The 14,337-nt window shown below is 41.1% G+C and overlaps 1 pseudogene; it reads left to right on the top strand.

Moving 5' to 3' along the window:
• The first annotated feature begins 88 nt into the window (after window positions 1-88).
• Window positions 89-6,581, top strand: LOC108850116 (vacuolar protein sorting-associated protein 54, chloroplastic-like; annotated as a pseudogene).
• Window positions 6,582-14,337: the final 7,756 nt, after the last annotated feature.

The raw sequence follows: 14,337 nt of genomic DNA, 5'->3' as shown, positions 1-14,337 counted from the left end.
AAATAATCGGATCATGTTACAGCTTACGATATTAATAATATTTCTTTTTATGTAGAGGACGTGGATAGTTAAATCGACCGTCTATTGAATCTTCTCAGTGAAACACCGCACTTCTCACGAGTCACGACCACCACCTCTCGAACCATCATCTCACCGAAGTCTCGATACAGACAGAGGCTTCTTCCTCAGTCCACATCCAAACTCTCACCATTTTCGATTCGATCCACTCCCTTCCAAAAATCTCTACTCCCATTGTCGAAATTTAAAAATTCAGTTTCGTTTTCATGACTCTGATCTCGTGGATCCTCACCCTTCCTTAACCGGAAGGTCCATCGTAAACAGCACCCGAACCAGCTTAGACCTCGGCAACTCTTCCTCCCCATCACATTCATCCCTAACCAAATCCATCTCCGACGCAAGTAGCCAAAGCCTCTCTTCCATCCTCAACAACCCACACGTCGGCAAGTCCGGAGACGCCTCCTGGGTCGTCGGCTGGTGGTCATCCTCCTCCACAACCTCCGTATCCCCCTCCGAGTTCTCCCCCGTCGCTGCTTCCCCGAACCTCCCCGGCTCGGACCTAACCCGATCCGACTTCCGCACCTACCTCTCCTCCATCTCCCACTCTCACAACCGTTTCGAAAACATCACAAACCACACGAAGAAGGAAGAAGAAGAAGAGAGCAGCTCCGAGTCCGGTCTAGCTTCCTGCCTCCGCGAGGTCCCTTCGCTCTACTTCAAGGAAGGTTTCGCGTTGGAGGACGGAGCTAGAGCTACGTTCCCCTTCTCGAGCTTGAGCGAGAATCTCTCGCTTCAGGAGAAGCTCTCGCGGTATCTCGACGTGGTGGAGATGCGTCTCGTGAAGGAGATCTCCGTGAGGTCGGACTCGTTCTTCGAGGCGCATGGGAGGCTGGAGGATTTGAACGGGAAGATCGTCGAGGGTTGCGGGAGGATACGCGAGCTGAAGGAGACGGTTCGGGTGATCGATAGGAGTGTGGTGGATTCGGCGAGGAGGATTCAGGAGCTGAGCTCGACTAGGGTTAATATGTTGGAGCTGCAACGTAAATTGAGGGTTATTTTGTATGTTAATCAAGCTCTCACTGCACTCAGATTGGTAAATTTTTTTTTTACTGAATGGTTTTGGTTAAGAGTAGTGTGTTTAAGTTAGATGGAAGTTTGATTTTTTTTTTTTTAATTGTTTCAGCTTGTTGCGTCTGCAGATTGTGCTGGGGCTTTGGATATAACTGACGATCTACAGAACTTGTTGGTGAGTTTGTTTGTGATTTTGATGTTTTAGGGTGCTTTTTTGTTAAGAGGATTAAAGGGGTTCCTTTGTCTTTTTTTTTGAGGCTGGAGATGAGCTGACTGGTCTGCATTGTGCTTCCGTCATCTTCGTGATCATCTTACTATTTCCATAGATTCTATAAACAGGTGCGTCTCTATTCAGGTTATGAGATAGTGACTAAATGTGTTATATTCATTTCTTGCCTGTAATGCTCTTTTTGGAGAAGCTTTTCGAGATTTTGTTTTAACGGCGGTAAAGTGTTTCTTATGGTCGTGGATGGAACGAGAAACACGTTGAGACCCAGTCACATTTCATTTTAGTTGTGCCAACTGCCAAGTACCTTACCAAAGCAACCACGTAATTCTCAGTTCAATTTTTATAGGAAAGAGGTGAAATGTGATCTAGTGATTATGTTTTTAGTTTTGCTGTCAATTAAATGTTTAGTATGTGGATTTTCTTCGGTATTGCTGTGTCGTGAAGATTTAGTAGTTCACCTTCTATGTTTTTACTAGTCCTGTTTCTCTATTTTTCTCTTTTATTTGGTCTAGTGTGTGATGGACTGTTGATATTTTCTTTGTAGTATTCTCACAGCAGAATTTATGCGCATCTCAATACACAATACTGGGGAAATAGATGTACTGATTTTATCTTCAGCAAAAAAACGAGGATACATTTCATCTAATGGGGAGACCGGTGATGAAGTAAGTCTCATCCGATACAAATGCAAAGTTTCAATGAATTTGGGTGATTCTTTTGTACTATGTGGAGCTTAATTGTGGGTGTAAAAACTGAATAGAAGATCTTAACCTGTCAGAAGCTTTAGATTAAAAAGAACGCGAACTATATTCAGCATGACTCTTATTTTTCACCTTTGCAGGTTAAGCTAGAAGAGGAAGATACGTCTACCTTATGTGATCGGCTTCTTCCTCTAGTAATTGGTTTGCTAAGAACGGTGAGTGGCCGGTCCTAATTATTTTTCAACACATGTTACCATTGAAGTTGACAATGCTTCACTGTTTTAATTTCTTCATTAAAACTGTCACTGGCCATTATTTTTGGTTCATAGTGCTCATTAAGTATGTAGTCTCATTTCAGTTTCTTATTTGTTTTTCTTTGGACTGTATTTTGTAGGCAAAGTTCCCTTCAATTTTGAGGATGTATCGTGAGGCACTAACATCTGAAATGAAAAATGCAATCAAGAACGCAGTTGCTGAGCTGCTTCCAATTCTCGTTGGAAGATCGCTGGAGTCTGACTTTTCACATGGAGAGCGCTCAGTAGATGTTGATGGTAATTATATTTCTTATTGTTATGTAGTAAGATTGTCATGTGACTTAGTTTCTGCGTGAAATCATAGTTGAACATAAGTTTTAGCACTTGAAAAATGTGAAATACTTATATTCGCATGCTTGTTTTCTTTTTGTTCTCTAATTTGATCTGAGACCTGGCTGAAACAACAGTGGAAGAAATTAGTCAACTGATGAAGAATATTGGCCGAAAACTTATTTTTAGGACTTCGATGAAATTTCATCCTCTCTTATGATAATGTATTCTACTTCAGTGGTAGTTTGTCTCTCTAGAATCCATGCTTATTCCTAGTGCTACTACAGGTGGTGGCTTATCTCTCGCTAGCAAGTTGAGGACTCTGTCATCGGAGGCGTTTCTTAACTGCTATATATAGGATTGTTCAGGTAATATATGCATTAGTTATAGGACTTCTAATTATGTTAACAAACATTATACGGAGTACGGCATATATGTCCACCTATGTTAAACCTTTGGCAGCAGTTTTATTTTGGTTTTTATACATCTACCTTATCGAGGTTTTCGGACCTTTCACTTCATATGAATTTTCCTGGGTATCGCTGTTTCCTGAAGATTTAGTAGTTCTTACATCATAATATTAGTTCACCTTCTATACTTACGTGTCCTGTTTCTCTATTACTATAATATGTAATATGATTTCATTTCATTTAGTGAATGCAGGCACATCTTGTCCGGGCTTCGGAAGTGAAAAAGGCAATTGAATGGATCCTCTGCAATATCGATGGACATTATGCAGCTGATTCCGTTGCAGCTGCAATTTCTGTTGGTGCTGTAGCGGCTGAATCAGCCCAGGAATCAGGTTTCCAAAGCGGACAATTAGTGTCTTCTCCAATGGGTAAGGCTAGCTCAAAGGCCCCTCCATTGCAGAGAAAATCAAGCGACGCAACAAACTTGATGAATATGTCAAGGAACTTCAGGTTTTCTATTTTATTTATTTGTTTATATATTCCAAATTATTGCAGTTGCCTGTAACACAAACCTTTGTTATGCTTGTAACTATACTTAGTTTTTTTCTTATATATGTAGGGCCGATGTCTTGAGAGAAAACACAGAAGCTGTCTTTGCGGCCTGTGGGGTTACTCATGCTAGATGGGCAAAGCTACTAGGAGTCCGTGCTCTTCTTCATCCAAAATTGAAATTGCAGGAGTTCATGAGCATTTATGATCTCACCCAGGAATTTATAACAGTTACGGAGAAGGTATTTGTTCAAAACTTCTCCTCATAAAAGAGGTAAGAAATTGCATTGGTTATTCTTGCGTGACATTGTCTGGAAATTTACAGATTGGCGGACGGTTAGGATCTAGTATCCGTGGGACGCTGCAATCACAAGCCAAAGCCTTTTTAGATTCCCAGCATGAAGCTCGGGTTAGTCTCTGTATATATACGTTTATAGATTTTAGAGAAAGGACATATACTTTTAGTTTCATGTCTGACAAAAAAGTTTTGAAAAGGTGGATGAAAATAGTTATACCAAGAGCCACAGCCCCAAAACTATCTCTATACTCTGTGTCGCAGAAAGGTTAAACTTACGTTTGATAACTGAGTAGTGTTGAGCTATATTGACTTCGTCCTATAGATACATATTCCGTAACTACTTTACCATCAAATTTATTTCATTATCAAGAGTTCTGGTCGTTGTTCTAATATGTATTTTGCTTTACTGTAGATGACAAAACTGAAAGCTGTCCTTGATCAAGAAACATGGGATGAGATAGATGTTCCCGAAGAATTCCAATCCATAATCAGTTCTCTTTTTGCATCCCAGGAGTTGATTTCTGGGAAAGTTGATGATACTGATATTAAAACACACAGAAACGCGCTTCCTCTCAATGGGTCCTGCAGTTAGTAGTGCAGTTAGTAGTGCACAAGCGAAATCTACAGTCAAGGCTGGTATACCTTCTGTTAATAATCAGAAGGCCCACGGAAAATCTAATCTTTTCTATCAAGGAGTTGGTTACCACATGGTAAACTGGTTAGTGTTCTTGTTATGCATTTTGATGTTTTTATTCTGGTCGAAGTATTTTAATGCTGTTATATATGCCTTTTATCTAGTCGGTTAGTTTTCTTGTTATGCATTATTAACTATTTCTAGCGTTTGCTAGGTTTAAGATTGCTTAATATTTAGTTGCTGTCCAGGCTTGGAATGTTAGTTACGCTGATGCAATTCCTTTTATGTCTGCAGTGGGTTAATATTGCTCAATATGTTGTCAGAATACATTGATATGAACAATTCTTTGCCAGCTTTGTCCTCGGAAATTGTTCTTCGAGTTGTTGAAGTGTTGAGATTTTTAAACACTAGGACATGCCAACTTGTTTTGGGTGCTGGCGCTATGCAGGTATAAATATGCTTTAAATGGAGAAAATTGAAGCTTCATTGCTGATTAGCGTTATTGATTTTTCTAACCAGTAACATGTGGTCCATCATATATACGTGCTATAGGTATCTGGTTTGAAGTCCATTAAGGCAAAGCACTTGGCACTTGCAAGTCAAGTAATCGACTTCACTTACACTATTATTCCTGGTATGTGTTTTATCTTCTTCTTTTTGATTCTTTTTTGTAAAATGTTTTACTTGGTGTTTACCAAGCATTTCTTTATTCACCTTTTGGTCCAAAATATGATATTTCCTATGGTGATTGTTGGATGTATTTACATGTCCAAATTGTCTAGTCTTAAGATGTCAGCTTAGTCTCTCTATTTTTCAGCTTCCCTGTGATTTTTGTTTGAATCATCCCTAGCTTATTATCCATGCATAACATTCTTTTTTCTTTTGTGGTCTTAGAATCTAGAAGAATTCTGTTTTCAGAAGTACCTGAGACTAGAAAGCCACTATTGTCAGTAGAGATTGATAAAGTTGCTCAGGTACGTTTTTCTCTTTGCATAATGCCTTTTATCTCTTTACTGTTACAGATTGCAAGGTTTTAGAGCTCGTTGCACACCTAATAAGGAAGTAGTTGGAAAACGTTCAAAACAGTTGGTTATCTATAGGTGTATAGTATAAAAGTTTTAAAATGGTGTTCTCCTTTATAACTTGGCGGTCTTGCCAAATTGACAGGATTATAGGGTTCATCGAGATGAAATATACACAAAACTAGTTCAGATAATGAGAGAAAGGCTATTGGCGCATCTTCATGGGTTGCCTAAAGTTGTTGAGGGCTGGAGCAGACCGCCAGACACCAACAAACAAACTAAAGAGTTTGCGTGGCCACTCACAAGGGTGATTTATTCTCATTCACTAATCTTGTAAAGATAATAGTAGTTTTTTCCTCTCTCTAATTTGCATTTAACAATACAGGAAGTTGCCTCCTCCATCGTGTCTTGTCCGAGACACTGCATGAAGCGGATGTTCAAGCAATATTCAGGTGAGCAACTTGTATAGGATAATACATTTAGGCATGCGCAGAACAAATTTCTTTCTTATAATGCTAAAGCTAGGAAGTAATCTTAATGGTTCTACACTAACTTTCTTTTTACCTTGTCCTTAGGCAGGTGATCTTGATAATTCACACGCAAACTTCTCAAATGCTGGCCAACTTGGAGATAAGCTCTCCAGAGGCAAAGAAAAGGCAAATTTTTATCTTTCCTTTGTTCTTAAAAAAAAACCAACTTCGCCTCTGTATTAAACGTTCTTTGTTTTAATCAGGTTGAAGCTTCACGTTGAGCTTATCCTCAAATGCATCCGGTCGTTACCATCCGATAATACCAACCAGTCAGGCATCCCAAGTTGGGGGCAACTAGATGAATTCTTTGCACAACACTTTAGAGAAGAAAAAGAAGAAGAAGGAGGAGGTAAAGCTGAGTGATGAAGTCGTGTCATTGTATAGCAAATTTGTTTCTTCTCACTTCCTTATAAGTAAAAAGAATCAGAGTTTGAGTATGAGGATGGACTACGTAGTTCGAGTTTTTTAAAATAGATTTTTAGACGTACATATATATATATATATATTTCAGTGGAGAACATTTTCGTGTGCTTTATTATATCCAGTACTTTCATTTTAACAAAGAAATCTAATAACAAGCTGCATTTGTTTAGACTCGTCTTTATTCTCCTCTATCTGACTGTATAATCAATCAATCCCAATCTTCAAAGATTACTCTCAAAAACCCCCATGGTCTTTGATTCTGTCGTAGTACATGAAAATTTTCATCCTGCTTCCTGTTATAGAGAACAACTTGAGGTTGCAGGATGGATCATCAAAGAGAGCTAGAGACTACAAAATCTGCCATTTACCAAGACCGCATCTTCCCTTTTTTTTTTGTCAACAAGTACTGCCATTCCTTAATATAAAAGAGTTCATTACACACATAACCGAGCTAGACTTGCTCTTGCCAAAGAGTCTGCCTGAGAATTATCTAAACGAGGAATGAAAGAGTAGGATAGATGACAGAAGAGAGTGGCAAGGTTCCTTATATCACTAAGGATACCTGCTATCTCATTCATGTCGCGCCCTTCACAAAGGGTAGTGATGAGGACTTGAGAGTCCGAGAAGATATGGAGGCTTTGGAGTTGGAGATCATTTGCTTGCTTGAGAGCATCCCGCAAGGCTAGAGCTTCTGCCGTTAAAGCCGAGCCAACATGTGATCTGTTTGATGATCCACGACAGAGAACTTCATGTGCTGAGTTCTTAATAATCCATCCCATTCCTCCTAATTTTGTAGATTCCTGCCAAGCCCCATCAATCCAGCAAGAGTGAGAAGAAATTCTTACTTGACTTATTGGAGGAGACTGGCAAAGAATCTTCTTTTTCTTCGACAAAGCATCTTCCCATGCTCTAGCTTCTGAAACTGCCTTTGATATGATATCTTCCACTTGGTAAGCCTTTCCTTCAAAGATTAGTTTGTTTCTTGCTATCCAAATATTCCACAAAAACCAGGGGAAGAGAGGAGAAGAGGTAACTCCTAGCGGGGGGAGGGCCGCTTTATGCACGTGAGAAGAGAGCCAAGCTCTGAAGTCTTCTAGTGGTTCCACAGTTGCCACAGGGATAAGCAAGGGAGCTTTTGACCAGAACTGAACTGCAAAAGGGCAGGAGGAAAACAAATGTGATATTGTTTCTAATTCTCCACACCTTTTGCAATTAAGTGCCGTCTGGATTCCCCTAATTGCTAACAGGGAGCCAACTGGAATCGCATTATGTAAGACCCTCCACAAGAACTGTTGAATTTTCGGTGGCACCTGCAGCTTCCAAACCTTCTTCATCCAATCAAATTGAACTATTTGGCCCTCTATCTTCTCTTCAAAGAGTAGTTTATACCCTGTTTTTACTGTATACTGTCCTGATGGGTCAGGTAGCCAAACTTGCCTATCCTTTGGATTTAAGGAACCAGGAATAAGAAGTCTGATTGTATCCTCATAATGAGGTAAATGCTGGCGAATTTTCTCCACATCCCACTCATTTGTCTGTGGGTCGAGAAGGTCTGAGACTAACAGGTTGACACTATTTTGAGGAGGCGGGCCGAAGGGAGATACTGGTCTTGAAGTAGAGAGCCATTTATCAGACCAGACCCTTATCTCAGTTCCGTTACCAACCAGATAGCCTAAGCCTTTTTCTAGGACCCCTTTACCAGCCTGTATACTAGTCCACCCATGCGATGCTCCTGAATTTGCTTCACTCTCCAAGAAAGAACCCTCAGGAAAGTACTTTCCTTTTAGCACTTGCGCCAGTAGGGACTCGGGATGCTGCATTATCCGCCATCCAAGCTTTGCCAGTAGAGAGTCATTGTAGTCCTCAATGTTTTTGAAACCCAAGCCTCCCAAGTATTTTGGTTGAGCCATAGTACTCCACGCAACCCACGCTATCTTGTGAACATCCGGTGAACTATCCCACCAGAATCTAGTCAAAATAGATTGAATCCTTTTGCACAAAGAGACCGGGATCTTGAAGCAGGACATGGAATAAGTGGGGAGAGCCGTTAACACAGACTGTAACATCACATGTTTCCCGGCGCCTGAAAGGAATCTTGTAGTCCACGATTGAGACCGTTGCCTAATCTTGTCAACCAACCCAGTGAAAACATCCTTCTTTCTTCTGCCAAAGGTTTCCGGTAGTCCTAGATACTTCCCCATACCTCCTTCTTTCGAGATGCCGAGTGTCTCCTTCACTCGTTCCTTGATGCTATCTGGGGTCTTCGATGAGAAGGTGATAGTGGACTTGCTCTGGTTTATGCACTGTCCTGAGCTTTGCTCGTAGCGTCGCAAGATCTCTCCCAACTCTCGGCAATTTCTCTCATTAGTTTTGCAGAAGATCATTGTATCATCAGCGAAAAGAAGATGGTTCACATAGATGCTTCTCTGAGACACTTGTAATCCTAGTAGCCTGCCACTGTCTTGAGAGTTCTTGCATAAACCCGACAGCACTTCGGTGCATAAAATGAAAAGATAAGGTGAAAGTGGATCGCCTTGCCTAAGACCTCTTGAGGGGACTGTCTGTCCTTGCGGAGCTCCATTAATCAGAAAAGAATAGGTGACCGAGGTAACGCATTCCATGATCCAACTGATACACACTTCTCTGAAGCCTAGCTTGCTGAGCACCTTTTCCAAAAAACCCCACTCAATGCGGTCATATGCCTTGCTCATGTCCGTCTTGACGACCATTGAGCATCTCTTTACTGCTTCTGAGTTCTTCAAATAATGCAGAGTTTCATGAGTGATCAGGATATTGTCGGTGATGGCTCTCCCCGGGACAAAAGCCGTCTGATGCTTGGAGATCAACAAGGGAAGGAACTGTTGTAGCCGATGAGTGAGAATCTTTGCTATGATCTTGTAGCGGACTGTGCATAGCGCTATCGGTCTATATTCCGCTGCCGTCTTTGGTGCTTCTATCTTCGGGATCAGACACACATGCGTCTCATTGATTCTCGGTATCATTTTCCCCAGGCTGAAAAAACTCCGAATTTCTCGGTAAATGTCTGTGCTTAGCAGACTCCAGAACGACTGATAGAAGCTAGCTGAGAAGCCATCTACTCCTGGTGCCTTATCTCCGTTTATTGAGAAGAGGGCGTTGCGGACTTCTGTAATGTCAGGAAGCTTGCAAAGGGCGTCATTCATCTCCTCTGTGACACCTTCTAGAATTGTTTCCTCCACTGTGCTGTAATCTGAACCCCCATTTGTTGTGAACAGCTGTTGGTAAAAGTTCTCGAAAACTTTCCCAATCTCTTCTTCTTCATACTTCGGGGTCCCGTCAGCACTCTCTATGGTTGTGATGCAGTTTCTCGCTTTCCTGACCTTGGTAACAGCGTGGAAGAAGGCGCTATTCCTATCTCCTCCTTGCAACCAGAGTATGCGACTTCTTTGGCGCCAGAACAGTTCTTCATCTTTATAAGCCTTACTGAGAGCTGCCGTAAGAAACAAAACTCTCTCTGCATTTGGGGTCACCGCTGAAAGTTCTCTCTCAAGTTCTTTCTGGTTCAAAAGCACTGCCTTTTCGCGAAGCTCTTTCTGAATCTTTGACCAAGCTATTAACTCTCGTCTGCAGCTCGAGATCTTCCCTTCGATGCTATCCTCTGGATCCCTGTTCCAAGTTTCCTCTATTATTCTTCGAGCCTCCTCATTATCATTTAGACGTCGATCATAGCGGAAAGGTTTTCTTTTCTTCTTCTTTTGCGCATCCACATAGGTTATCAGCGGTCGATGATCCGAACCCTCATAACGGAGGTAATTGCTGCAGCTTGCTGGATACATCTCTGCCCAAGCCAGGTTTGCTAGGAACCTGTCCAACCGTGATTTGATATCATGTGTATGCCTTCGTCCTCTCCAAGATAATTCATTCCCTGTATGCTTCACATCCCAAAGGCCATTTGTTGAGACAAAGTTCCTGAAGGGAATAAAGGATCCCTCACATCTTGCTGGTCCTCCCTCTTTTTCAGAATTATCGAGAATGTCGTTGAAATCCCCTGTTAGCGCCCAAGCCGAGTCTCTGCCCATGCCTATCTTCGAGATTTCCTCCCAGAAGTGTGCCCTATTTTCTTGTTGCGGGATGCCATAGATGAAGGTCAAGTGAAATTCCTTTGATTTATGAACCACCCTTGTATCTATGAAATTGGCAGATGAGCTTAGAATGGTGAGGTCAATTTCATTTCTCCAAAACAGAGCAAGGCCTCCACTGAGGCCAGAAGGTGAAAGAAGAAAATGATTTTGATACTCAATTGTTTGGATATTAGCAAGTACAAAATCATCTTGGTTCTTAGTTTCCATAAAAAACATGATGTCCGGAGCATGAACACTTCTCAGCTCTCGGACCCTTGGAACTGTCAAGTCACCTCCTAGACCTTGACAGTTCCAGCTCAACACAGCTAAGGAATCTGGTCGGGAGGACCGTGAAAATCCCCCTTTTCCTTGCTTGTTCCTGCGACATTCCCTAGAGAACGAGCATTAGCATCCTTACTAGAAGGTAAAACTTGATCTCTTGAACTTTGTTCCACACAGAGGCGCTTTCGTGCTGGAGGTCTTCCTTTAGTGGCTCTGGTGGCTCTTGATTTTGTTGTTCGGACCCCCTGAAGGGGGCTCGTGTTTCCTCTGGTTCTGCTTGTACCAGTAACTTTACCCCCCGCTGCTTTAGTCACTGTGGCTTTCTTTACAACAGGTTTTGGTGGAGCTTTCTTCTTTGTGGCTGTTCTAGGAGGATTTTTCTTTCTCCCGGTGGATGTCTCCCCTAGTCTCTGTGTCGCTGGAGTTCTTTGAGCTTCTTGAGGTTGAACTCCAACTAGCAAGCTCGCTCTTCTAGCACTTCCATCACCTACCAGAGGACTTTGGTGATCACTTACTTCATATTGGATATCCACATCTTGTAATCTTGCTAACAAAGAGTTGGAAAGTCCTGTAGCTCTCTGGAAGTCTTCTTGAGGTTGTTCAATCCTTTCCAAAGCTGATATCCTCTCTGAAGATGGTAGATTACCTTCTTCAATTCGTTCCAGAGCAGAAATTCTCCCGGTTGAATTAATAGGAGGTTCCTCAATCCGGTTAAGAGCTGAGATTCTCTCTCTGGAGCGACTGTTAACTTCTACACCCTCCGGAGCATCCGGTAAATTCATAACTTCTCTTGGGGGTCTAGGAGGGGGAGTATGAGAGCTTTGAGATTTTTGTCCTCCCTCCTGATACCTTCCCACCTCCCTGCTGCGATGAGTGGAGGAGTAATCCTTTGAGACTCTTCTGGCTGGGTTACTGTGAGGTGGAGGATGACTATGCTGAGAAGAGATTACTCGGTATTGGCTCCTTTCTCTGTCCCTCTTTCTGTTATCCAAGAACCTTCTCTCTTCCTCTCTCGGGAAAGATGATCTTTCTCTATCTTTAGCTGGAGCTCTGTCCCTTTCCGGTTCTTGTAGTCGAGAATACACTGAACGATGACTGCTGTGTTGATACTCTCTTGAATCCATGGCTTTGTCTCTTGAGCTGAGAGAGGATGATCTTCTGTAGTCATGCTTGCGACGGTGATCTTCAAGCTTCCTTAACGTATTATGTTGGCTTATGCCTTGCTTTACTTCTCCACTTGTATCTCTATCCCTATTGAGAGGGCAAGTTTCTTTCTCATGGCAGAGCGAATAGCAGCTGAAGCAATGCTTCTCCAACTTTTCATATTCCAAGTCAACGAAGATCACCTCTCCATCCACGTCCACTGGTAGACTCATTTCCAAATTCTTTAGCCCATCAACAAGGATGCGGATTCTTCCATGAGTTATATCCTTATCCAAGATCTTCCCTAGCTCCTCTCCTATTGTTGTAAGCGCTCCATCCGTCCAATAGTGGAGAGGTAACCCATGTACTCTGATCCAGAAGGCTATCATTCGAGGGAATGAGTTAGAGACTACTGGTTCCCACCTTTGGAGTAGGATCATCCAGCGTTTGTAGTGATACGGTCCTTTACGGAGGACTGTCTTCAAAGCTTCCTCTGAAGTGAACCTAATTTGAAACAGGTCAGGCCCCAATTCTCTTCCGGTGAGCTCCCCTTCAACATTCCAGTATTGAATAAGCCAATCGACTACCCATTGTGTCTTTTGGACTGCTGGATTAGTTACCCGTCCTATCAGTGTGAGCTTGTGTTCTTCAATCAGTTCCGAGTTGTTGCTAGACGGTAGACGGACTGGGGCTCTCCTATCCGATCGTGATGAATCAGCTGTCCATTTCCCCTTTTCAGATCGGGAAAATTTGTGCGCCATTGTGAAAACTCTTGCTTCCTTGAATCTTGTGCTCTGAAAGTTTCTGAGTTGCTGAGTAGATGTTGCTACTGTCCTCAAGGGGAGGTAAGAGGGTGAGAAATTTCAGGCAGATGCGGTGGAGAGAGAGATAGACGAAAGCTTCGAGTGAGAGTTTAAGGGGGAGGAGGGATTAACTCTGTTGGAGACTCTCAGAACCAAAGCTTCCATTGGTTGATCTATCTTTTGACCGAAGGAAACGTCGGAATTCTGAATTTAGGTCATCGGAATAGTGTCTTGACAGCTGCGTAGACGGTGGTTCGATGAGTAGGTGCGGTGGGAATTCAAATCTTCTTGGTCGGAACTCCTAGCATTGGGTCTCGTGTATATTCTTCCCTGCATCTTCCCTTTAAACATCATTTTAACACTTGAAAGGGTTATGCTTTTTGTTCCCATGTTGATTTCTCTTCAAGAATGTTTCCATATTGCAGCTTTACGAATTTTGGGTGTTAAAAGTTTCAAAATTGTGTGTGTGCGCGCGTGAGAGAGTGTTTCATGATTCTCATATATCTAGCATACAATTTTTGGTGTATTTTAATAAATTTGAATATCCCAATTAAATCGGTTCTGTGATTTTAAAATTCATATTGAAATTATATGTTACTATTTCATAATTTATAAATTCTAATTCAAATCAGGTTCTATTCAGTCATATGGATTTACTAATAGATTTGAATGGATTTGTATGGATTTCTTTGTTAAAAATAGGAAAAACCTCAAGATTTCTAAATACTAATTAAAATTCATATCTTATATTGAAAATCTGTATATTCTACTTTAAATTGTAAATAATATACAGAATTCTAAATCAATCAAAATACATAAACCAATAATTAATGTATTCGAACTAAATCACCAATGCGGAACTTTCCCATTCAGATGATTGAATTGTTGGATGATGAGTATTCTGTAATGAATAAGGGAAAAAAACAATTGTGTGTTATATAGATGGAACTTTTGGGTTTGAAGCAAAAGGATCGACAAGATAATGGCCGAAAATATTTAAATGATAAGATCGAAAAATGTAAGTTTTTTTTTTGAACTTTTCGAAAAATGTAAGTTAAAACACAATACCGATAAAATAAAAGAGAAGAAAGACAGCGATTTGGATATTTTCTAACTATTTAACATCACATTGACCACAATGATTATACATTATAAGACGTTAGTGGTAAGTCTAAGCTCCAGCATTGTAACTTTGGTTGCCTTGTTATTGTTGCAATATTATACATAATAAAAATGTAAAATATAATAAATGTTTAACAAAAATGAAATATTAATATTAGAGATGAACAAGATCAAATGTACAATAAAAGCACAATAATAAACTAGATGCGCTTGTTTCCAACACCCCCACTTATTTGAGTTTTGAGTAAGAAAATGGATTTCTAACCTAGTAGACTCAGCTTACATGTAACATATTCCTTCCTTCTTCCAGTACACACGAGATGCGTTTCTTTGCATAACTTACAATGCGATTACTAAATCAGATTCATCATCCATCATCATTCATTGATCATCAATCATCAATCAATCTAAGCTGCTT

This window comes from Raphanus sativus, chromosome 4, assembly GCF_000801105.2.
Source record: "Raphanus sativus cultivar WK10039 chromosome 4, ASM80110v3, whole genome shotgun sequence".
NCBI lineage: Eukaryota > Viridiplantae > Streptophyta > Magnoliopsida > Brassicales > Brassicaceae > Raphanus > Raphanus sativus.
Note: the sequence above shows the minus strand (reverse complement) of the source record. Positions and strands in the feature narration are given on the sequence as shown.